This window comes from Pituophis catenifer, unplaced genomic scaffold, assembly GCF_029215685.1.
Source record: "Pituophis catenifer annectens isolate HBS135680 unplaced genomic scaffold, rPitCat1.0.hap2 SCAF_3, whole genome shotgun sequence".
Classification (NCBI taxonomy): Eukaryota; Metazoa; Chordata; class Lepidosauria; order Squamata; family Colubridae; genus Pituophis; species Pituophis catenifer.
Genome location: NW_027256883.1, coordinates 198,597,075 through 198,621,386, shown reverse-complemented (window position 1 = coordinate 198,621,386; position 24,312 = coordinate 198,597,075).

Sequence of the window (24,312 nt, the reverse complement as noted above, 5' to 3'; positions counted from 1 at the left end):
GGTCAAGGATTATCATTCTGGTGGTGGTGCAGTGGTTAGAATATAGTATTGCAGGCAAACTCTGTCCACAGCCTGGAATTTGATCCTGAAGTTGACTCAGCCTTCCATCCTTCTGAGATTGGTAAAAGGAGGATGCAGATTGTTGGGGACAATATGCTGACATTGTAAACCATTTAGAGCGGGCTATAAAGCACTATGAAGCAGTATATAAGTCTAAGTGCTATTGCTTCAAATTAGTTTTTACTTGTGATAAAGATTGGATGTTGCTTGTTTAATTATGTATTTTTCTTACTTTCTTCATTTTAGTTTTTTTCCTTGCAATCTCTCTCTCTCTCTCATTAGTATTTGCTTTTATTATTGTAATCAAAACCTTCAATTAAAATTATTATTTAAAAAGACACCAGGACTTTAACTTTTAGAAGCTTTAAAAGATTCTATGTTCATGTGCTTTTATTAATTTTTTTTAAAAAGGAGCTTTCATTTTCAATATTTTTATGCCCAGTTTTTAATGCAATTTTAATGAGACTTCAAAAGCAAAGAAGGTTAATTCTTCAGGTAACAATGTAAATTCAATTTCTTGATTACCTGAATTGTAAATAACCCAACTTTTGAAGAGCACTTGGAGAACTCAGTAATTTATTTGCTGCTTTGCTTTCTCAATATAATATCCCTTTACAAAACACAGCCACTGTATTTCAAAAGCCATTGCTGTTCACTGCTATTCCCTTAGCAGGACATCTGTTTCAACATTCTATAAACATGGAGCTTTATTTACTTACCTGAAAGCTTACCATGCTCATTCCTGAAAAGATTTCCCCAAATAAGGGTTGTGCTGTTCTTTGGTTTTGATGGCAAAAGCTGCTCTGGAATGGATGGAGCCCATGCACCACACAGAGGGAGGGAGGGAGGGAGGGAGGGAGGGAGGGAGGGAGGGAAGGAAGGAAGGAAGGAAGGAAGGAAGGAAGGAAGGAAGGAAGGAAGGAAGGAAGGAAGGAAGTTGATGTTAATTTACTGCTTTATTTTACTGCAACAGAGGGAGTCAGAAGTCAACATTTCTTTTTCTTTTTCCCAGCCCTTCCTCACTTCTCTTCCCCCCCTTCCCCTTACTGCTTTGCTTTTTACTTTTGTATTTTGTATCTTATTTTATCTTATAACTTAATAAAAATGCTACTAAAAAAAGAAGGAAGGAAGGAAGGAAGGAAGGAAGGAAGGAAGGAAGGAAGGAAGGAAGGAGGGAGGGAGGGAAGGAGGGAGGGAGGGAGGGAGGGAAAGAAAGAAGGAAGGAAGGAAGGAAGGAAGGAAGGAAGGAAGGAAGGAAGGAAGGAAGGAAGGAAGGAAGGAAGGAAGGAAACAGATTTACTTTTATATTGTGCTAAAGGCATTCCTTTTCATGTGAAAGAGGCTTCTAATTTTCTATCTCATTTCTGCATGCTTAATTTCTTTTGAATTGTTCTTGATGGTGTTTTGAGCTTTATTACTATGTGGTGATTATGCTGTAATTTATTCTGTTGTATTTCTCTGTACAGTGTACATCTCTGTTATGGCATCTTCCCTTTAGAATAGTATCCCCATATGGCTCTCACTTTGATGATATTCAAAAGGTCTATGAAAACCTGGCTCTATCCTACTGGGGTAGTGATTGTGAAATGCCCTATATTTCTTTTATGGTTGAGTTGGATGTATGGTCCATGCCCCTTTTATCTGTATCTGTAGAATCTTTTTTTCCCCTATTTTATTGCTTTCCTAAAGCTTTCCCTTTCATTGGCATGTAGCAGAATTCAACAAGGCAAGTACAGAGAGGAAATTGGAACAAGGCCAACTGATTTCATCTAGGGAAAACGCTTCAGAGATTCAGCTCCTAAAATATTTAAGGCTTTAAAGATGAGTGGTGTCAGCAGGTTGAATTGGTCTCAGAAGAAAATAGGCAGCCAGTCAGGTTTACATGACAAAATGAACACATTCTAAGATAGCTTTTAAAACCTGGAAGCTCCTTTCAGTCTTATCTGAAGCTTCAACGTTCCAGAGCAAGTCATCCCTTCCACTGGGAACCCAAGCAAAGGTAATGGTCTATAAAGCCAAGGTAAATTGTTCTGTCCCCGTCTCACACACGCACACCAGCAGTCGACCAAGAGTTCAAATAAACCAACAGACAAGAATTTCCTTTGATAACAGAATTGGCAGCAACCCAGTGGCTGCTTGTCAATAGTTTTTACTTACAATGGGAGGTTTATCTCCTCCGACCGAAAACATCAAAGTCCACAAAAGCCAAAGAATAGTCAAGTCCAGTCCAAAAAGTCAGTCCAAGCAGAGCATATAACAAAGTTTCAGAAATACAGAATGACTTGCTAGCTTTCAGTTTTGTCCGTCACAAAGCCTGAATGGCCACTACATCCCCTTTTATCCCCTGTGGGGTGTGGTCCAGTGACTCAGCTTAATCTCTGGCATGCCTCCTTCTCTGCTGCATGCGCTTGTCTTTCCGATGCTGTTGGGGATCCAGCCAAGACTTATCTCCGTCGCTGTCTAACTGTGGCTGCTCGGAAATGCCTGGCTCCTGGCCTATCTCTTCTCCTGTGGAAGACACCTGAGGCATTGCCAGAGAGGAGGATCCTGAAGAAGGAGGCCTTGTCAACTCTTCTCCTTCACTTTCGGAGTCTTCCCCCTCCGATAAGACGGGCTCGGGGGTCGGAGTCACTATAAATATATATATATATATATATATATATATATATATATATATATATATATATATGTATATGTATATGTATATGTATATGTATATGTATATGTATATGTATATGTATATGTATATGTATATGTATATGTATATGTATATATATATGTATATATATGTATATATATGTATATATATGTATATATATGTATATATATATACATATGAGGCACAGAACATCAGAGGAAAGCCAATCATCAGGCACAGAAGAGTTCAAACTATCAGAGGCAGCAGCATCTTAAACTCAGAAGAGAATATATAAAGCAAAGACAAGACAAGCTTGCTGCATGAACAAGCTGAATCAAAGCAGCGGGTATGCAGGGGTACCCAAAGGTAGCAACAGACATTACCTTCAGTGTTTGGCTACTTTCTGCTCAAACTTTTAGTCCAGAGATAGTAGAAGTCTTACCAGAATTCAACCAGTTTTTCTCTTGAAGGAGCAAGAATAAATTCTTTTACTAGCAAGGAATTTAATCTTGAATTCCATTCATTTCTTGTTGCACCACCATTTTCATGAATTTGGAGTTTTGACTCTTTAGAGTTCTGGTGAGATAAAAGAGCCTGATTCTCTGATCCATGATAAAGTCCAATATCTAACAGAATAAAAGAATAACAGAGTTGGAAGGGATCTTGGAGATCTTCTAGTCCAACTCCCTGCTCAGGCAGGAAACCCTAAATCATTTCAGACAAATGGTTGTCCAGTCTCTTCTTAATAAATAATAATAATAATAATAATAATAATAATAATAATAATAATAATAATAATAATAATAATTTTATTTCTATACCACCCTTCTCCCGAAGGACTCAGGGCGGTGTACAGCCTATTTAAAAACACAGACAAAACAATGATATAAAATTTAAAATAATTAAATAAATGGCTCAAATTTAAAACCCCAATAAATTTAAATACCCCAATTTAAAACTATTGTATTGATAATCCAGCCTGGCGGAACAACAGGGTCTTCAATGCGCAGCGAAACACCCGGAGGTCAGATATCTTACGAATTTCCGGGGGCAGTTCATTCCACAGGGCTGGGGCTCCCACAGAGAAGGCCCTCCCCCTGGGCGTCGCCAGCCGACATAACTTGGCTGATGGCACCCTGAGGAGACCCTCTCTGTGGGAACGAACTGGTCGGTGGGAGGCTATTGGTGGCAGAAGACGGTCTCGGAGGTACCCGGGTCCTATGCCATGGAGCGCTTTAAAGGTGGTAACCAACACCTTGAATCGCACCCGGAAGACCACCGGGAGCCAGTGCAGCTCGCGCAGGAGGGGTGTCACATGGGCATAACGGGTTGCGCCCATAAAACTTCCAGTGTTGGAGCACACACAACTTCTGGAGGCAAGTTGTTCCACTGATTAATTGTTCTAACTTTCAGAAAATTTCTCCTTAGTTCTAGGTTGGATCTCTCCTTAATTAGTTTCCATCCATTGTTTCTTGTTCTGCCTTCAGGTGCTTTGGAGAATAGGTTGAGTCCCATCTTTTTTGTGGCAACCCATGAGATATTGGAACACAGCTATCATGTCACTCTTAGTCCTTCTTTTCATTAAACTAGACATGCCCAATCTACTCTTAGTTCCATGTATCTATATCCATATCTATTCTTAGCTCCATGGATCTTTATCCATCCTTTCTCCTCTTTCGTTGATGAAAATTGGTCTCAGGCTACAACGGATCATGCTGACTTCACTCCACCCTATCCAGGAAATGACCATACTTGCTCAATGAGATGAATCTAATAAAATTATGTATATTTTGCTCTGTTCAGGCCATCCAAGTTGGATAGAAGAATCTTTCAAAATGACAAAGCTGTTTTTTTCCCAAGAGAAGTGAACTTTCATTCAGAACAAAACAGAGGTAACCTTTAGCCAGGATAGTGAGAATTCTTCTGAAGCTATGTTGATATCAGAGGATTCTACAGTGATGGTCACAACCCTCAAACTGGCAGGTGGGAGTAGAATAGAGTAGAATAACAGAGTTGGAAGGAACCTTGGAGGTCTTCTAGTCTAAGCCCCTGCTTAGGCAGGAAACCCTACACCACTTCAGACAAATGATTATCCAATATCTTATTAAAAACGTCCAGTGTTAGAGCATTTACAACTTCTGGAATTGTTCCACTTTGGAGAATAGTTTGACTCCCTCTTCTTTGTGGCAGCCCCCGAGATATTGGAATACTGCTATCATGTCACCCCTAGTCCTTCTTTTCATAAGACTAGACATATCCAGTTCCAGCAACCGTTCTTTATATGTTTTAGCCTCCAGTCCCCTAATCATCTTTGTTGCTCTTCTCTGCACTCTTTCTAGAGTCTCAACATCTTTTTTACATCATGGTGACCAAAACTGGATGCAGTATTCCAAGTGTGCCCTTGCCAAGGCATTATAAAGTGGTATTAACACTTCACGTGATCTTGATTCTATTCCTCGGTTTATGCAGCCTAGAACTGTGTTGGCTTTTTTGGCAGCTGCTGCACACTGCTGGCTCATATTTAAGTAGTTGTCCACTAGGATTCCAAGATCCCTCTCACAGTTACTGCTATTGAGCAAGGGACCACATATACTGTACCTGTGCATTTTGTTTTTTTTTTGCCTAAATGTAGAGTAGGTGATCAAACCCTGATCCTTTTCTTATGTATACAGTATACAGATTTCACATTAAAAACAGCAGAGCTCTGATTACCCAGTCATACCAGTGACCATTGCTGCAGATGCCTCTCTATACATTGGCTCCCATCTGATTAAAATCAATTTGATCTGAATTTGCAGTTCAGTTCAACAATGTGGATTGTTTCACCAAACTGACTGAATCCAATTTTTTTTTAAAAAAAAGGATTTTGCATAGGTAGAAATATGTTAATCAGTTGAAAGGTATCCAGTTCAATGCCCAGTCCAAATTGTTGATCTGATGGGAATGAGGCAGGGGTGAAATGCTACCGGTTCGCACTAGTTCGGATGAACCGGTAGTAAAAAAAAAGCTACTGATTTGTCCAAACCAGTATTTCCGACCCAGCTGTGCCGCACGATTTATATTCACTGGAATCCTGCTTTCTAGCGAATCTAAATCGTGTTGCACAGCTGTTCCCCCCCTCGCCATTCTACTTCCCTTGTTAAGTCTTACCTTGTTAAGCGAAGCATTTGTTTGCTGGTCACTGCGCATGCACACGCATGTAGTGTGCATTTGGTGTGCACTGCGCATGCTCATGCAATGTGCTTTTGGTGCATAATGTGCATGCATGCGCAGTGCACATTTGGCATGGAGCGTGCATGCACATGCAGCAAACTTATGGCAATCTGCAGAGGATTTCACCACTGGAATGAGGGTTGATTTGGTGAATCAGTTCAAATATTGTAAATAAAGTCTCTGAACAGAATATTTTCACAGCCTTAAATTTTGCTATGGTTATTGATTGTTATGCCTGGTTGCTCAGTTACCCAGATGTTTAGACAGGTTTGGTACTTTTATCCATCTATCAAGTCCTTCGCAAGGAACTGAGATAAGCAGAATGTCAGACCTGCCCCAGTCTGCCCTTCAGGAAAGCAACACTCTTGAACCCATTGAGTTGAATTAAAACAAAAAAACTTTTGCTGAGAGAAATTGGATGCAGTAAAGTCAAGTGGAATCTGAGGTTCCTGCACAAAGTGTAAATCAAGTTGTTTAGTTTCCCAGTCCCAATTCCTAGGACCAGTCCGCTGGCAGCCAATGCAATGCTGAGGAGATATTTTGAGAATGCTGGGAGGGAGTCGGAAGTCAAAGCCTTTTTCCCCCTTTTCTTTTCTACACTTCTCCTTCCCCTTTCCCTCCCTTATTTTTCCTACTATTTGCTTTTGTATTTTTACGTTTTATATTATAAATTAATAAAAACTGTAAACGTTAAAAAAGAGAGAGAGAAAGAGAGAGAGAGAGAAAGAGAGAGAGAGAATGCTGAGGTGCTAAACAGATAGCCATTCACACTCAGGATGTGACGGCCTTGGCACCTGGTGAAAACTGCCTGAGAAGAAGTTTAGGCAGGAAGATTAACAGAATTGGAAGGGACCTTGTAGGTCATCTAGTCCAATCCCCCACCCAAGCAGGTGACCCTACACCATTTCTGACAGATGGCAGTCCAGTCTCTTCTTGAAAGCTTCTAGTGATGAACTCCCACAACTTCTGAAGGCAAGCGCTTCCATCGGTTGATTGCTCTTACTTAAGTCTGTCCCATCTCCAAAGACAGTCCCCCTCCCTATTTCCCAAGCAAACAGCCCAAGAAGAAAAATCCCAAGCACGCCATCCTCCCCACTCCTTCCATAGCATAATGGCAGGAGACCATAGCAGCCGATGGTGAACCTGTCACAAATGGTGTTTGATGGTGTTAAAGGTATTATCACAGGATGTAAGTTGTCCCAAGTAAATCTTATTACTACTATATTATTATTATTATTCAATTTTTATTCTACCTTTGAGGGGGGGGTTAATTTAAGACAGCAAACTTACTTAATATACCTTTCTCTTCCTATTTCCCCCCACAATAATCCTGTGAGGTGAGTTGGGCTGAGAGCATGTGGCTGGTTCAAAGTCACCCAGCCACATTTCATGCTTAGGGCAGGTCTTATAATCTTCTGGCTTCTAATCTGGTACTTTAACAGCCACGCTATGACTCTTTCTATAGGTATAACCAGGGGTGGGTTCTACTTATCTTTACTACTGGTTTGCAACATGTGCACATGCACATACGCAGAAGCTTCCTAATGATGTCCAGGTCGGTGGGCGGAGCCTCCCGCCGGTTTTACTACTGGTTCTTGCAATCTGGTCCAAATCAGGGGCAACCCACCTCTGGGTATAACCAGAAGTGGGTTTCAGCAGGTTCTGGCCAGTTCTGGAGAACTGATAGCGGAAATTTTGAGTAGTTCGGAGAACCGGTAGTAAAAATTCTGACTGGCCCCACCCCCATCTATTCTCTGCCTCCCAAGTCCCAGCTGATCAGGAGGAAATGGGATTTTGCAGTAACCTTCCCCTGGAGTGGAATGGGAATGGAGATTTTACAGTATCATTCCCCTGCCATGCCCACCAAGCCACACCCACCAAGCCATGCCACGCCCACCAAGCGACACCAGTAGAACCAATAGTAAAATTATTTGAAACCCACCACTGGGTATAACATATAGGCAAGTACAGTATGTTAAAAACAAGAAAGTGAGAGCAACAGTATTCCTGGTTAAAGACAAGTAACTGATAGTGATTGATAGCATTTGATATAGTCCATAGCCTATCCACACAATGGCTAAGATCTGATTCAAATTTTATTCAGGTTATTGATCCCATCTAACATTTCAAATCAATTGAGCTATTCAAGTTGTTTCAGTTTGAGTTTCCCTATCAATTTAGAAAAGAGCACAAAGGCCCTTCCAAATTGCCGAATCAATCAATTTAGTTCACCCAATCCAATTCAACCTTCCAGTGTGATTCAGAAAGTTAATTAAATCCCACTGGCTTTGAACTGAATCTGCAAAATCAATCTCTGAATCAAAGCTAATCACACCCCTGATAAACAAACAACCTGTAAGAAAGTTTGGGGGAATCATCACAGCATTATGTAGATTTCCTCTTTTCTTGACCAGCTGTCTGATGAAATTTAATTCATGTGTAATACTACAAGATGGTTTCCCACAATGAAAAGTCTAGCTGATCCCACCGAGGCCAATACAGGAAAAGCTTGAATCAACATTGCTCTCAGTGAGATGATGTTTGCAAAAAGCAAAGAATGTGATCAGGCTGGCTTTATACCAGCTGTCAGTCATTAAATGAAATTAATGTTCTGACAATCAAGTCTGCAAAGAGAACATGGAAATGATAATACAAATGTCAGGTCTCCTGTGTCTTTCCTTTTTTATTATCAGTATTTCCCAGGGAGGTTTCCTAGAGCATCCACATGGTGTTTGGACTACTAATATTATCACGAGTCTTTCTTGAGCAGCTATTCCATGTTTCTGTATTTAGAAATTCATCAATATGCAGGATTTGAGCCAGCTCTAAAAAGAATAGTACTGTGAAAAAAAAAATAGATTCCTCGTAAAATGTTATATGTGGATAAATCTTTAGTAAGATGTATACTGACTTCTGCTAGAGCAGACCAAAGATTTAACTTATTCTGCTTCTGCTCCCAATGAAATAGAATATCACAAGAAGACTGGACTCTCCCAGCTTTGTTTCCTAAGAACTGATAGTCAAAGATTTGTTGTTCTCAAAATCAGGAAACATAAGTAGCAATAGCGCTTAGGCTTATACACCAATTCACACTGTTTTTACAACCCTCTCTAAGCGGTATACAGAGTCAGCCTCTTGCCCCCAACAATCTGGGTCCTCATTTTACCGACCTCGGAAGGATAGAAGGCTGAGTCAACCTTGAGCCTGGTGAGATTCGAACTGCCAAATTGCAGGCAGCCGACAGTCAGCAGAAGTAGCCTGCAGTACTGCATTCTAACCACTGTGTCACCGCGGCTCTTTATAAGTAGACTTATATTTCATTGATTGTGCTACTCCTTTATGTAGCTGATTACCAAATTCCATCTAAAAGAATATCCAACACTGCATCTTCTAATAACAAATTGCCTGATTGAAAGGTCCTGCTTTACAACTTTAACTTATGGAAGGGGGTGTGCATGGTTGGTGGTGGTGGGAGGAGAGGCTGAATTTCCTTCTTTCTAGTTGCCCCAGACCATGAACCACTATGTAACTCTTCGCCTGACTCTTCTCTTCTGAAGAGGAATAGATAGCCATTAAAATCAGAGAAAACAGTAGAAGCCGCAGAAAGCTATCACACCTACCACCAAAACTGTGGAAGAGCAGAGGTGATATTGTCAAGCTGTTGGGCAGCTGCGTAAAATTGAAATAAATCTTTTTTCAAATATAATTGTCACGGAATTCTTCTCAATAAGATTAACTGATAATGGAATGGAATGGAATGGAATGGAATGGAATGGAATGGAATGGAATGGAATAGAATTTTTTATTGGCCAAGTGTGATTGGACACACAAGGAATTTGTCTTGGTGCATATGCTCTCAGTGTACATAAAAGAAAAGATACATTCGTCAAGAATCATAAGATACAACTCTTAATGATAGTCATAGGGAACAAATAAGCAATCAAATCATACTAGGAAACAATCAATATAAATCGTAAGGATACAAGCAAGAAAGTAACAGTCACGCAGTCATAAGTGGGACGAGATGGGTGGTAGGAACAATGAGAAAACTAATAGTAATAGTTTTGGCTTGGGTTACAAAACTTCCAGCAACTGAATTATTCCCTGTTTAGAACCAATATATGTCCTTGTGCGTTAGAGACTTTGAGATTTTCCTTCTAGCAGTCTTCTATACTTTAACAAGGAAGAAGTTCCCTTTAGTGGGAGAAACAAGCAAATGATTCTTTATAAGTAGATCCCCTGAATCCTTATCAGTCTGTGAACTAGCTTACACCATTACCCACATCAAGCCTTTTTCTCTTTCGGAGCCTGGGTAGTCCATTTTCCCCTCCTCCCTCCTGGGATAAATTTCTAGTTGAACCAGAATATGCTTGCCCAACTACTATCTTGGTTATTGGAGTAACCAATGGCTGCCAAGCCTCCCTTTTTCACCGCCGTGTTGGAACACAGCACTGTTATCCATGCTGGGAAGCTACCCCTGAACTTCAGGACTGACTGTTTGCAATTTGAATAGCTTTAGATTAAGAACATTTTTCAATATGATCAGGATGCAACATGCAGAGCTGGATCAGGGGCATTATCAGATTAGAGCAGGCTTAACTACCAACAGCCAAGGTCACCAAGGCATCCTCAGCAAGTAAAGGGGAGACTAGGGACCGAGATTTCTGAAAGACAGAAAGAAAATGGATTGTAGGTACGAAAAAGATTTCAAATTGGAGCTTGTTGAAATACATTTGCGAGAGTTTTCTGACTTCTGAAAAGGAAGGTCAGAATCTTTGCCTTTCTTTGATTCTATTTTTTTTTTAAGAGGATGAAGAAAAAGAAGCAGGTATGAAACTTCAAAAACTACATCAAAGAAAAACAAAGAGCTGATTTTTGATGTTAAAGATAAAAGACACAAACTGCCCATTTCCTACAGCCATTTAAAATACCATAGGCAGAGAAGATTGAGGTTTTTAATTACGGCATTTCATTTGAAAATAGGCAGGCTGCACTTTAGAATATCTTGAAATCCTTTTAGCACCAATATCTTCATCAGAGGAGCAAGGAAGTCTTAAGGCAAAAGTGCTTTTTAAAAAACCGTGCATTGTTTATATATTTATGTTTACCGAATAGATAAGCTACAATAAGCAGAATGGAACTTATGATCTAATGAATGGAAAGTAATGACTTACTTAATGTAATCTTTATGATAGCAGTGTTCAAATATTTGAGGGGCTGTCACAGAGAAGAGGGGCAGTGGTGGGTTCCTCCCGGTTCGGTCCGGTTTGGCCGAGCCGGTAGCGGTGACGATATGACGTCACTGAACCGGTTCTCCCCCCTCTGCCCTCCCACCCCCCCCACCCCCCCATGTTATTCTTACCTTTTATTTGGTCCCACCCCCAATCTATTGCTGCCTCCTGAGTCCCAGCTGATGACTAGAGGAAAAAAACTGTTTAAACTCTTGCCACGGGGCTTCAAAGAGCCGTCCTACAGCTGATCAGTGTTAAAAGCAAACAAATGAGTCGGGTCGTAAGTGCGAGGACTGGTCATAAGTGCAAGGACCTTCCAGAAATGACTGACCAGCTAGCCACGCCCACCTAGTCACATGACCTCCAAGCCACACTCACAAAATAAGCCACGCCCACAGAACCGGTAGTAAAAAAATTTAGAACCCACCCCTGAAGAGGGGGTAGACTTCTTCTCCAAAGCATCTGAGGGCAGGACAAAAAGTAATAATCAAAATAGTAATAAGACACTTCATTGGCATGAGATATTACTAGCAGTTTCTCCAAGGACCACTGAATTGACTGGATCAATGTCAGTTGTAAAATGGCATGGATAATTTTAACCTTGATTCTTTTTGGTTATACAAATTTAAAGTAGTGGCCAAAATTGTGGAAACCTTTTGGGAAAAGTATATTTTCTAAAACTAGCTAATAACACCACTTTTTTTGGGGGGGGGATAAAATCATAAAATTATATATCAATGGAAAGATAATTTAATCAAGAATGTAACTTTTATGAAGGATTTGCTATTAGAATATCAGTTTCAGTATAAAGAAGAAAAGTGAAACCCGTAGAAAAAATGAGATATAAAAAAATTATCACCATAGAAAAAACGAGATATACAAACATTATCATGTCAGTTAATACTTAGCGGGGTAACCTTTAGCATGAATTATGGCCTTACAACGTCTTCCCATGGAGTGAACCAAGTCTTTTAGTTCTGCAGCTGTTATAATGTGAAACCAAGATTGAAGGATTGCTTCTATTAACTGGGTTTTATTGCTGGGTCACTTCTGACTAACAAGTTTCTTTAGTTGGCTCCATAGATTTTCAATTGGGTTAAGGACTGGGCTATTTCCAGGCCATTCCAGCAGTGAAATATGATTATCTTGAAACTAAAAAAAAAAGTGGTGTTATTAACCATCAAACCTCAAAAATACACTTTTCCCAAATGGTTTCTACAATTTTGGCCAGTACTCTACCTGGTTTGTTAATTTAATTCAATTTATGATATGAACCCAGAGTTAACTCAGTAACCAAATCAAGCTCATATAGCAATTAGTTTTGACAGGTAGAATCCAGAGGTGAAATCCAGCAGGTTCTGACAGGTTCTGGAGAACCGGTAGCAGAAATTTTGAGTAGTTCGGAGAACCGGCAAATATCACCTCTGGCTGGACCCAGAGTGGGGTGGGAATGGATATTTTGCAATATCCTTCCCCCAGGAGTGGGGTGGGAATGGGGATTTTGCAGTATCCTTCCTTTGCCATGCCCACCAAGCCACGCCCACCAAGCCACACCACGTCCACCAAGCCACGCCAACAGAACCGGTAGTAAACAAATTTGGATTTCACCACTGGTAGAATCTCTACATGCTTGTATTAGAGGCAACATCATATTGTATTCATTATGATGTATGCTACCTGCAGTGACTTGTGGCTATAGAAATCAAATCAAATAAATAAAAAGTTCTGCAATCACAAGGCTGACCTGTTCTATGGTGCCTCCCAAATGATTATTGTCCACCTTCTGTTGCCATTACCTCTATTTTATTCTTCATGCTTTTAACCCTACAGGAACCCTGTGCTTTTTCCTTTTATAATAAATGTTTGTAACAAAAGAATCACTTTTATATTTCAAGCTTGCTTTATAAGAAAGAGGTCTGAAGTGGGTACTGTGCAGTGGCAACCTGACTCTAGCCTTGTATCTAACATTTCTGCCTGCCAAGAGGTGTGTCCTACCTGAGTGTGTGATTTTTTTCAAGGGGAAGACGAAAAAAGAATGTACAAAAATTAAAGCCTCAACCTGAGAAGATCAGAACATCACTTCCAAAGATCAATAGGAATTTTGTATATAATTCAGTCCCGTTTTTCTTTTCCACTACTCACTGAAAGCTAGGATTGCATGCTGTGTCTAAATTAAAAGGAAATCCCTCCATAGTGTTTGCATAGTGAGAATGATGTAGAAATAAGTGCTACATAGATGTTTTCATGAGAATTTAGGGAAAATACCTTTTAATGGGGAGAAAATCACACACCAAACTGAAAAATAATGGTGTCTCATAGACAGAAGAGCATTTTATACCAATAATTGTCTTTTTGATCCAATGGAGCTCTGCCTACTGTATGAATTGGAGGAAGTGATGCTATCTGATGGTTCTTCCTTCCTGTCTGGTTATGAAGACCACTGAAAAAATTGTTATGAGGAATTCAGGCTGCATTAATAGAGGGATAGAATCAAAATCATGTGAAGTATTAGTACCGCTTTAGAAAGTTTTAGTAAGGCCACATTTGGAATACTGCATGCATCACCACAAAATACGAAAGAGGTTGAGCCATGGAAAGAGTGCAGAGAAGAGCAGGAAGGATGATTGGGGGATGGAGACTAAAACTTATGGTGGATGGTTGCAGGAATTGGTTATCTCTAGTCCAGTGAAAAGAAGGACTAGGGGAGACATAACATCAGTGTTGCGATATTTGAGAGGCTGCCACAAAGAAGAGAGTCAACTTATTTTCTAAAGCACAGAAGGCAAGACAAGAAACAATGGATGGAAACTAACCAAGGAGAGAAGCAACCTAGAACTATGGGGAATGTCCTAACAGTGAAAACAATTAACCAGTGGAATGACTTGCCTTCAGAAGTTGTGGGTGCCCATTGCTGGAGGCTTTGAAGAAGAGATTGGACAGCTGCTTGCCTAAAATGATATAAGATCTCTGCTCAAGTGAGGGTTGGACTAGCAGTTCCCCAATGTCCCTTCCAACTCTGTTATTTTATGTTATAAGGTGACATAAGGAGTCTTAGAATGAGAAGGGAACTACCTCCTCTACCCACATTTCTATTAATGAGAAGATTCTGACAATTCTCAGGTGTTCTTGCTAACACCATTAAATCCTAGATCCAGCCCCAGACAACACAGGTATACATGTTCTAGTCTTCACTGCTCAAAATTGTGAATGGAACAAAGGTATAAGATAAATATGATTAAAATCAAATGCAAATGAAATAGTTGTTGCTCTGCTTATTTCATAAGTCTGTTCACAGACCCTGGGCTAATGTTTTACCATCAGATGGGAAACTGTACAGTTTTTAAATTTTATTTTCCCAGTATGGCTACTAAAATTATTTTTTAACCGTTCTATTATTTTCATTTTTGTTAGATGCCCAGAGCTTTATATCAATGGCACTTATAAAGATGAGAATAAATATTTTCTCGCTTCAGTCACATCCAGAACTACAATTTAGAGGTCTCTAGAGGTCATGCCTAATATCTACGGGGACTTTAAAGAGCCCAGGGGGCTCAGCTCAGGAAGTCATAGGTAGGTCAGATAGGCTACCATTCCATCATTCATCTTAGTAGAAATATCCTCTGCACTTAACTAAGGGAGGCAAAGTGGAAGATTTCTAATACCTTGAAAGAAAAATACTGTATCTCCTGCTTCTCTGCAAATGACTGAAACTATCAGTGATGGTATCAGCATTGGGACCTAAATTGTTTTATTAAGTAGTTATGTTGTGTTTTATTTTGTTCATCACCCAGAGTTCCTTATGATAGATAGATGGCTATATAAAGTTGCTTACTAATGAAATGAAATCTCATTTCAAGAGTCTAGCATGACTGCAGAGTTACTCTGATGACAGATTTAACAGATTAACAAAATTGGAAGGGATCTTGTAGGTCATCTAGTCCAACCCCCCACCCAAGCAGGAGGCCCTACACCATTTCTGACAGTTGGCAGTCCAGTCTCTTCTTGAAAGCTTCCAGTGATGAAGCTCCCACAACTTCTGAAGGCAACTTCTGTTCCATTGGTTGATTGTTCTCACTGTCAGAAAATTTCTCCTTATTTCTAGGATGACCACCAAATCCTGGTCAGATATAGATGACGTTCACAATGTAAAGTAAATCAAATGATCTCCAGGTTAACATGCCATATGATCCAGCAAAATGAATTTTTTTCCTCAGAATGAATCCAAATCTGTGGGCCAGATTATTTGTATCCTAGAATATTAGAGTACTGAAGGAACTTACTGATGGTCTGCATAACATGTGATGTCAATCTGCCTTAAGCTCCTAAATCAGGGGTCAGCAACCCATTGCTCTGGAGCCGCATGTGGCTCTTTCATCCCTCTACTGCAGCTCTCTGTTGCTGGTCAGTTCCACAATTGATAGGGCTTTCAGTTAGGACAGGTGGAGGAAAAAGGATGCCACGCTAGGAGAAGATTATGTTGAGGGAACCGGACTTCCGGTCAGCTTCAGAACTGAATGGGGGCTTTCGGTTAGGACTTTTGTGGCTCTTTGATTGTTTAAGGTAGCCGACCCCTGTCCTAAGTAAAGGGCAGGAGCAGTTATCAGGAACAGAAGATTATATTCCAGTGTAATAGAGAAGATGGGGAGAAGGTTCCATGTCTTTCCAAGGCCACTGCTTCTCTTTTCTCTTTTCTCCCTCATTTTTCCATTATCACTATCTGTGTGTATGTGAACAGACACACACACACACACACACACATACACACACACACACACACACACACACACACACACTTCAGATCTGGGAAGGAAAATGACACCAATGAATCCTAATTAAAAGTCATTGCAAATGAATGAACAGATTTTCTCATTTTATTTTCTAAAACATAGACATCCGGGAATACAGTCAGTCCCAGCAAGATGAACTCCTAATTACGATTCAAAGTATGTTTGGGTTCTTATCTCTGTGAACATAACAGCCTGGAGGTTCGAGTCTAGACGTTTTTTCCCCCTCAGTTCCTCATATATATCTACCATGTGAGAATTTGGTGGTAGGAAGCAGGGATGGGATGGAGTACAATTTTGAATCTGAACTAGAAAAATAAACACAACAAAACCCAGCACTGCATGTATTCCGTAGGCACTCAGCAGGGAATGTTTGATTCCTGTGACAATGATAGCTGTCAGTAACAAGGAGGCAAAGAAGTTTTAAAAGGAAGGGAAGGAACATCTTCAGAGAGTACAGGCCGAGCCCACGGAGCAGAAACCCTTCATTTCCGCACTGCTCTAGAGGGGAAGGTCAAAATCCATCCAGGCAGGGATGGGCTGCTGGGGGTTCGCAGGGGTTTGGGAAAACCTCTAGCTAAGATTCTGTGCAATTCAGAGAACCCCCAAAACCCACTCCTGGCTGGCCCCACCCCACCCACCCTGCCCCTCCCAGGAGTCCCCACACGGCCCGTTTTGGATGCAGGTAAGTGCAGAGAGCACCTGGAGGCTCAGGGAGGATGAAAAACAGGCCTACCAGAAGTTTGGTAGGCCAAACTCCAGAGGGCCTCTGGAGCAGGGGAAAGCTGTTTTTGTCCTCCCGGAGGCTCAAGGAAAGCCTCTGGAGCCCAGGGAGGGCAAAAACGCTCCCCCTCCGTGGTGCAGGAGGCCAAATAGGCCATGCCCACCATGCCCACGCCCACTCAGCAACCGGGCAGAGAACCCCTTGCTAAAATTTTTGAAGCCCACCCCTGCATCCAGGCAATGTCAAGCTTACCTTGGAAAATATTTTATCTTTTCAACATTTTGATCAGGCTCAGTGAACACTGAATTTGCCTCACTGTTGAAAGGCAAGCTTGACTAGCACCAAGTGGCCATAACCATAAATCAGTCAAGTCAATAGGAAGGGAAACAATGGGTTGTTGTCTGAAGACTCTGGGGGAAGGACAACCTTGAATGCCTAATTAAGTGGAATGCATTGCAAAGGAGAGGGATGAGAGCAACCAAACCAACAACTCTTGGCATTGCTTTTTCGAAATGTGATTATATTGTATCTGTAATGCTGGACTGGGAAAAAGGGAAGGTACTAATGAGAAATGATGATAAAAAAGAAAACAAATGGATTTACCAGAATATCTGAGAGAGGAAAAAGAAGTGAAACTGGCACATGGCAATTCTTCCAGGCTCCCTTCTTTATTGCTTTATATTGATAGACAAAATCTTGCCAGACTGAGGAGTCTACGATCTGCATCTACTATAAACTCTGTGAACTATTAGGGAGGAACTAATTTAGTGACCATATTTTGGACAGAGAGGAGCGCTGGTTTGAAAGAGGGGGTTAAAGAGGCCATTTATGTCAAAATTGAGCAGCCCTCTCTCAACAGAGGGGGAGGGATATGACATCATCTATCTCCAATCTACAACAGTCCTTTCAATAGTTCCAAGAAGGCTCCACACCAATTTGCACCACTCAGGTGACCCTGATGGCACAGATAAACCTCCAGGTGGCCTCAACAACTCTTTAAAAGGATGCAAATGACCAGCTGTCTGCAAGGAGCACAAATCCTTCTATTCCCCACCATCCAGTCAGAGCTGAAGAAATTTCTTGGATGAGGAGGAAAACATCTTCAAAGAAAAATCAGAAAATCCAGTTGCCTCTAGAAAAAAAGCACCATTGGGACAATCATGACCTGGATAACTGAGAATCTCCATAGACTATTAGGGAGGGATTGTCTTCACCCTCTTTCTCTCACACCTGCTTATCATGGCTGAGTTGCCTCTTATTTCTCTGGAATGCACCTTGTCCCGCCTGAGAGATCCACCTCTTCACTGCATTTCATCACATATATGGACATTTGTGGATTGCTGCCCTAAACGAACAGTATAGTATAGTCCTTGACTTAAGATCACAACTGAACTCAAAATCTCTGTTGCTAAGTGAGACATTTGTTAAGTGAGTTTTGTCCTATTTTATGACTTTTGTTGCCACAGTTGTTAAGCGAATCATTGCAGTTGTTAAGTTAATAGCAGGCTCGGGAAGTGAATCTGGCTTCCCCACCCACTTTGCTTGACAGAAGGTTGCAAAATGGAACCACACTGCAACCGTCATAAATATGAGCTACTGTAGTTGCCAAGTGACTCAATTTTGACCCTGGGATCATGGGGACGCTGCAATGGTCATAAGTATGAAAAATGGTCAAATGTCACCTTTTTTTTCAGTGCTGTTGTAACTTTGAATGGTCACTAAATGAACTTTTGTAAGTTGAGGACTATCTGTATGGAAACAAGACATTAGATCCAACAAAATGTGCTGAAGACCACAACCATTACTCAAGGAGCACCCCCTGTATCATTTTTTTTAAAAAGAACATTCATGTTAAAATTGTAGTTTATTTAATCAGAGCTTTTGCAACATTATTCAGCTTTGGGTAATAAATGAGCAAAAGTATACTTAGTTGCATTTTTTTGAAATGAAGGGATTGTTTTATTCTATTAGTTCTGAGGTTATAAGGACTCAAGTGTGCATTATTGCCCAGAGGGATAGATTAGGCAGTGACTGAAGTGGCATGCAACCAAATAGCCTTTGCAGAAGAGGAACAGAATCTGGCAAGTCTGAAAGTACCCATCTCACTACTAATTTTACTCTTCCCAAAACTATGGAGGGTCGATTCTGAGACATTTTCTCCATCTCTCCTCCTTTGGAGTCAAATTTCATTTATCAGACCGTTATATATAGGCTGTAGCTCTTCCTCCTCCCCCCCCTCAAGGTCATCCCCACATACCATTACAGTGGAATCCAAATCTATTGTGGATTTCTTTTGCATACATTTTTACAATTTGATTATTAATTGGGGAAGTCTTTGGAATAGAAGTCTCAAAGGTGCTTTTTTGTTGTTATTACAGTCCAGTTGCCGTATGAAAAAGCAGCTATTTACATTCATGTGCATAAATGTGAGTTCCAGCATAATAGACGAGGATGGAGAAACCTGTCATTTTGTAATTTCTCCATGATCATAATCTGAGACAGAGTTGAAGCCGCTCTTTCTGGATTTCCCATAATTTTGTCTTTAAGTGGCCATGGGACCACTGTAACAGCCCAGGTTATAAATTTCTGTAACAAATACATTTAATAAAGATCACCAGATGAGTTTGCATTTGTAATGAACTATCACAAGCAGTCTCCTTGAATTGCCACAGATTTTTTTTTCTTAGCATCATGTTAGAATAAATTTGACAAGTAAAATTTGGAAAGTGAAATATCCACTTACTAGGAAAACACAACTTTACTAGGGCTAGAAATATTTCTTAAGGAGGATTGGCAGATATTCCCACAGATAAAGTATAATAAAGTATCCATCACAAGGGGTTATTTTAAGAAACTAAACATTGTCTTTAGAGATTCCTTCGAAGTTAAAACTTGGGCAGTATTTTTTAAAATGTTAATATTTTATTCACAGACTCAGGAGAGTGAGCCATTAAAAACGAAACAAACTTAACTGAATGACAAATTAAACTACAGTATGCCTCAAGCAGCCAGCACACATATTTATATATATGTACATATTCCATCTGTCAAGTGTTAGCTTCTGAAGTATGTGGCAGAAAGAGAAAACAGAAAGGAAAAGGGGGGTTCACTGAGACCTCATGCATGCAATGTATACCAGGCTCTGTGCAAAGCTAAGCAGCCCTGAGCAAAAACAGAATCAAAGTTTATACCTTGACTTACAACCATTTGTTTAGTGGCTGCATGAAGTTACAATAGCACTGAAAAAAGTGATTTATGCCTGTTTTTCACATGACCATTACAGCATCCCCATAGTCACATGATCAAAATTCAGATGCTTGACAACTGGCATGTTTTTATGACAGTTGCACTGTCCTGGGGTCATATGATCCCCATTTGTAAGCTTTCCAGTCAGCTTCTAACAAGCAAAGTGAATGGGGAAAGCCAAATGTCAGGGTTCCATATAACACCCACAATGAAAGAAGACTCCGAGGCTCGAAGTTCCTCAAAGTTGCTGAGCTACCAACAGGCCTGGTAGCTCAGCAGATTAAAAGCATTGTGATTAACACCAGCTGTCTGCAATTGCTGTAAGTTCATATCTCACCAGGCTCAACATTGACTCAGCCTTCCATCCTTTCTAAGGTAGGTTAAATGAGGACCCAGTTTGTGCGGGCAATAAGCTGACTTTGTATAAATATACAAAAGTATGAAGGCTATTGCTTAATGCATTGTAAGCCACCCTGAGTCTCCGGAGAAGGGCGGCATATAAATCAAATTAAAAAAAAAAAGTTCTATTTTATTAGAAATGTCATATTGGCACATCTGGGAAAACCCAAATCTGAAAGCTTCTAGGTTTCCCCACCCAAAAGAAAGTCCAAGTCCCTGCCCAGCACTCACATGTCCATCATATGGCCCAATCAATGAACCATCCCAACTGGAGATGCCTCCCAGTCACACCCCTCCAGGTGCAGGGCAGGCTGTCCTTGACTCTCAGAGAAAGGAATGTTATTATGACTATATATCTCCCCAGTTCCATACAATCCCCCCTCCCAGTTTTCCACAGCACTAAATGTGGCAGGCCTGAAGGCCCAATGCAAAAGATGGCTCCCAGTGCTGGCACCACATTTGCTTAACAACCACTGATTCACTGAACAACTGCAGTGATTCATTTAACAACTGTGGGAAAAAAGGTAATAAAACTCACTGAACAATTGACTTGCTTACCAACCTTGGGCTCATGTATGACTCATGTAAGTCAAGGATTACCTGTATAGCCTTGCCTCACTACATTGCAAAGAAAGACACAGGAAAAGTAGACAGAGTGGAAATTAACAGTGTGACACTGGAATGTTTTAGATAAACATCTATGTGATCATATTATAGAGCTGTGGTGGTGCAGTGATTAGAACGCAGTACTGCAGGCTACTTCTGCTGACTTCTGGCTGCCTGCAATTTGGCAGTTCGAATTTCACCAGGATCAAGGTTGACTCAGCCTTCCATCCTTCCAAGGTGGGTAAAATGAGGACCCAGATTGTTGGGGGCAATATGCTGACTCTGTAAACCGCTTAAAGAGGGCTGTAAAGCACTGTAAAGCGGTATATAAATCTAAGTGCTATTGCTATTATTATTTATCCCTTCCCACTAATCAGCATGCTCATAATATCTCTGAACTGAAGCAATTTGGTTTATTGGGCCACAGGTTCCTGAATGGACCTTCTTTTGTCGCTACTCAGGGTCAATTCAGATTTCTCTGAATGTTTTCTTGAAAATGCATCTTCAACTGTTCATATGTATTGAGGAGTGGGAGAAGCCAAGATGTTTGGTAGTGAATGATTATATCTAGCTAACATGTGTAAGGAGGGATAACCTTTTACCTCCACAATACAAGCAAAGTCATTGACACTTGCCTCCCCCGATAATGTGCTACACAAAAGATATTGTTGATGCGACACAAGTAGAACTAGATGCTTTAGGCCACAAAATTAGGAAAAAAGTTGACAATACATCATACTCTACACCCCAAAACCACCATAGATCATTTGAATTTATCAAGGAAAATTGGTGATTGTGGCTTGTTACAAGTGAAGCAAAAGTAGGAACATGAAATCGGAAGTCTAAATGATTACATAAAGGCAAGCAAAGAGATTATGTTAATAAACTCATGAATGTCTATAAGAAGGAAAAAAAGTCAGTTGGTGAAATTGGCCTTACAGTTATGATGTAAATCACTCCGATAAAGCTTGGAATAACTCTGACATCTAGTAATTTATGACACATTTGTCACTGTGGATCTTTTTCTACTTTTTTTTTTAAATGATCAAACTTTTTTTTTTAAACCCTCTAATGTGTAGACCATGTAAATTTACTCTAATGATTGCAGTGGCATATAAAATGATGAATAAAATAAAAGTTCCGATTGGCCGGATAAATTGTCAAACTTGAAATGTGGGCAAATATATTCTGAGACCATTTTAAGACAGTTTGCAATTCACATGAAAATGGGCTCATCAGAAGATATGCACAGGAAAGGGTGCAATAAAGAAGAAATATGTACAAAATTAGGCTTTTTTAAAAAAAGACCACATTGGTGGGAAAACATCAGTGCAAGAGGGAAAGCCACCTAGAGTTGTTTGGATAGTGATATGGATGGGATATAAATTCACTAAATAAATAAATAAAATAATAAAATACGTATATGTACAATAGGACAATGTTCATATAAATTTGGTGCACTTTTTGATCTTGTTAAAAAAATGATGATTTTGCATTTTCAAAAAGAAGGTTATTGGGAAAAATGACAATTTATCTTCTATTCTGCTGTCTCCTGCTACTGAAAAGGGATTCTGCAGCTAGAGACAGTAGAAGAGAAGAGAAAGAACTGGAGAAAATCACAAGCTACCAAGGCCAGCAAATAGAAGTAGAACGACTGTAGCAAAAGAAAGCAAAGATAGAACCAACCGTAACAGGAACCTCAGATGCAATCCCAAAACATCTGGAGCCCCACTTGAACACCATTGGCATTGACAAAATCACCACCAGTGAATTGCAAAAGGCAGCTTTACTGGGAACAGTTTACATCATGCAACCAGTGGCGGGTTCCTCCCAGTTCGGCCCGATTCCCCCGAGCCGGTAGCGGTGATGATATGACATCACCGAACTAGTTCTGCCCCTCCCGCCGCCCCCCCGCGTTATTCTTATTTGGCCCCATCCCTAATCTATTGCTGCCTCCTGAGTCCCAGCTGATTGGCTAGAAGGAAAAAAAACTGTTTAAACTCTTGCTGCGAGGCTTCAAAGGGCCACCCTACAGCTGATCAGTGTTAAAAGGCAGTGTGGTGGTAGACCGGTGCTTCCAAAAACAAATGAATAGACCGGTACCTGCAAAAATAAATGGGAAAACCAGTGCCTCCAAAAACAAATGAGTAGACCGGTGCTTGCAAAAATAAATGGATAGACCAATGCCTCCAAAAACAAATGAGTAGACCGGTGCCTGCAAAAATAAATGGGTAGACCGGTACAGCTCTGCAAGCAGTTAAAAGCCTGGTAGACCAGTACCTCTGCTAAATCCTAAAGAATTGTCACATGACCATTAAGCCACACCGACAAAATTAGCCACGCGCACAGAACCAGTAGTAAAAAAATTTAGAACCCACCCCTGCATGCAACAATATCTTTAACACCATCAAACAACATCTGCCTATCCCAGTGTCTTGGAAAGGATTGATAGGTTGCTGAAAATGCGAAATCCACACTAAATATCTGGCTGACTGTGCAACCAACCATAAAAAGGCAAGATTGCTCATTCCAACACAGAAGGTATGATCAGAACAAGTGTCATGATGTAGCAAAGGGGGCTCTGAACTAATTTTATCCTTTATGGGTGACTTCCTTGTGTACAGTTGCTTTTGTAAATGTCTGGATGTGAAGAGTCATGCAAAGTTGCAGAGGTGAGTCGACCAACTTTTATTTATGTGTGTTCTTTATTTTCAATTTATATGCAGATATGCCTTCCTTGACAGAATACCATCTAGGTACAAATGACAGACTGGAACAGTAGCAGGATTTTGTCGCTGACAATGTTTTTGTCAAATGCATTTATCGGAGCAAACTGAAATTCAGGGCAAGAGCTTCCAGAGTACAAATATATGCAGCTGAAAGTATCTTTTTGAAATTTTATTTAAAATATTTATCCCAGTGTTCTAGCCAAAGAAAGTAAACAAGTGGGATGGGGAGAGCTTTGACACAACTTTATACTAATCAATGATCAATATGTATAGCTGGAATAAATTTCAACCACTCATTCCATTGGAGTTTAATAAAAAGAGAAAGAGAGACGTCCATGATTTCCACAAACTTACTAGCAATACTGAATTATTTGTTGTAAAAAATAAATTATCAATAAGGACGACAAGGCACAAAGAAGATTTGCAGTACAAGTAATGTCTACCATAACTTTTTTTTTTTGGGTGGAAACCCTGAATAATTCAACAAATATTTAATTTAATTTCTCCCTTTTTTATATCAGTGTGGTTGTGACACACAACTGGAATGGAAGCTGAGCATTTCAAAACAAGTCTGATGAAATATAAATGTTAGTCTACACATAATATGTTCCTTCTTTAAAAAAAAAAAATGATTTTATTTAGCCCTAAAGAATATAGGTTTAGAATGAAAAGACACGTGTTT